The 2,566-nt window shown below is 53.0% G+C and overlaps 1 long non-coding RNA gene across 1 annotated transcript; it reads left to right on the top strand.

Moving 5' to 3' along the window:
- The first annotated feature begins 6 nt into the window (after positions 1-6).
- On the top strand, positions 7-1,935 carry LOC112483065. The gene is made up of 2 exons (XR_003047495.1): positions 7-675; positions 1,431-1,935. It is a non-coding gene; the product is annotated as an uncharacterized LOC112483065 (long non-coding RNA).
- Positions 1,936-2,566: the final 631 nt, after the last annotated feature.

Raw genomic sequence — 2,566 nt, 5'->3', positions numbered from 1 at the left:
TCCTCCTCCTCTCGCCTCCCTCGCCGATGGTGGCAGCGGCGGCAGCGGCGACTCAGACCCTGGGGTCAGGGGGACGGGCGCCCAGGCCGGAAGTGACCTTCCTGGCCGCTTCCGCCCGCGCCGCTCCCCCCTCCGCTTTCCACCCCCACTCCGGCCGCCACCCCGTCCTCGCCGCTCTAGGAAAGCGAGCCCGCAACCCCCCTAGCCGCGGCCCCCTGCTCTATGGTGCGAGCGGGTGGGCGTCCAGGGAGCCACTTCCGGGCACGTCTAGGACGCGGGTCCTCCGCCCGCGCTCTATGGCACCACGCGCCGAGGGGCAGCAGCCCCGCCCCCTCCCCGGACCGGAGGCGCGGGCCCGACCCGTTAGGCGGAAACTTCCGGTGTCTGGGGAGGTGCCCTCCTCCCCTCGGGGCTCGGGCCCTCGCGCCTGCGCAGCCCTCTCCCCTCTCCGGTCGCGGGCTGGAGCTGTGCAGATAGTGGCGCAGGCCGCTCGTGCCACCCGGGTCCTCCAGCCGTCTCTATTGCTGTAACCCGTTCCCTGCCGACGCTCCCCACAGTGGCCGGCGCCTGCGCTGGAGGGCTCAGTCCTTTGCGACTCCGCACCTTGCGTTACCGGACAGAGAGCGTGCTGGCCTCCGGCGCCGGCCCAAGTCCGTGTGTTTCCCCCTTTCTAAAGTAAGAAAACCTTGTGTGCCTCAGGGGGCTTTTCACGCATGAGGTCCTATTAACGACCTATAATCGAGTCCCAGTTTGCAGATAAGGGACAGAGTTCGGGGCGCTCGCAGAATTTCACATGCCTAGTGTGCAAGGCCTGGTCTCGAACCTGTGGAATCTGGCTCCCAGTTTTAACCGCGGCTGGTCACACTGCCTCCCAGGATAGAATATCTGATCACAGCCGCGTTGTTGCAGTCACCAAGGTTGAGATTTGGAAAGAGCGGGTATACAGTTCATTCGTTGAATAACACCTTTTACAGCCTCGATTTAGCGAGATAATCTGCGTAAATTTGCTTAATTCCACTCCAGGCTCACAGTAAGCTCTCAGTGAAAACGGTGGTTATTAGTATTAGTAGTAATATTTCTACTGCTGTGGGTGCTAGAGTATACCCTAAATTCTAGAGTATGGAGAGTATACCCTAAATTTTCAGTGCAGTCATCAATCATAAGATGTGCATTGTTGATTTAACATCTTTCAGTAGAGAAAGTAAAGCAAGACTGTACTAAGGGGTACATGTAAATAGCAAGATGTGTTGTCTGGCCTTCAGAAATATCACAAAGGTAAATGTTTCAATACATCTGAGAACAGAGGGAAAGCGCTATGACAATAATGAACACATTATTATTATGGGTGTGAAGTTTACACCACGAAACTTGTTTATGAAAAACGTCACTTATCTGTGCTCCTCTGAATCCGATCATTTACGTGTCTGCAGTGGCCCAAAGGTGAGAAGGGACAGCTTCGTCCTCATTCCTGTGCCCCACTCCCAGCTGGCCAAAGCGAGAACCTAAAGGTGAGATCTGGAGCAGATCACAATGTTGGAAGCTGTGTATTGAAGACAGTGGATCAATAAGCTGCAAGGAGCAAGACAGACCCGACGTAGTACGTGAGAAATGACTTTCTGATTTAAGCCATGGGTCTTTCAGAGTCTCTCTTTAGCCAAACCAAAGTTGGGACATTTCCCAAACATAGAATGGGGCTGCAGCAGAGATGGCCAACTCTCCACCAAAACCTGCTCTTCCCTTCCAAAGGGTGGAATTACTCACGGGGCACTGCCCCCAATTAGGGTCAGCGTTGACCAGTCCTCCTGGTATCTGAGTGTGACCTTGTGATTGGTTCTCACCAGCGATGAACCTGGAAGGGGACCCCCACCAGAAGGTAACTTGATCTTGGACTTTCAGGCTTCGGAACTGTGAGCAATAAATCTCTGTTGTTTACAATCCACTCATTTGGTGGTATTTTGTTATAGCAGCCCAAACAGACTAAGACATGGCTTTCATTGTTCTGGAAGCTTCCCCTATGCTAGCTAATACAGGGTTTTCAAACGCTAGGTAGTAAAAGCAATGACAAGACTCCCCTTCAGAGATTCGTTAGCACCTAGATGTAATTGAAAGTCATGGAACCAAATTAGATCACAGGGAAAAGAGAGTGACCTGACTGAGTTCTGGGACCCCTAAGCCTCCTGAGGTTTGGATGTCCAGCTCTTCCCTTAAGACCCCTTCCAGAAAAATCCCCATTTGGGCCTCAGCTAATTCCACTCAGGTTTCAGTCATCTGTAACCAAAGAACCCCAGGTCGCCCACAGTGCGTTGAATGAAGACGGGTTGGAGGAGGTGATGTGTGAGTCGCTGGTGTGGCTATGCTCACAGGAATCACAGTGCAGGGGACAAGGAACAGCTAGAGCCCTTACAACCCTCTCAAACGGTCCTCTTATGACATCTCATCTACGGTAGCCAGATGGCAGATGGAGAGTCTGCAGCTGTTGAAATGCAAATACTAAGAAGTCCCCCGAAACACAGACACACACACACACACACACACATGCAATCACAAAATCGCACTTTTCACATTA

The sequence above is a fragment of the Pteropus alecto genome, unplaced genomic scaffold (genome assembly GCF_000325575.1).
Source record: "Pteropus alecto unplaced genomic scaffold, ASM32557v1 scaffold326, whole genome shotgun sequence".
In the NCBI taxonomy this organism is placed as follows: Eukaryota; Metazoa; Chordata; class Mammalia; order Chiroptera; family Pteropodidae; genus Pteropus; species Pteropus alecto.
Note: the sequence above shows the minus strand (reverse complement) of the source record. Positions and strands in the feature narration are given on the sequence as shown.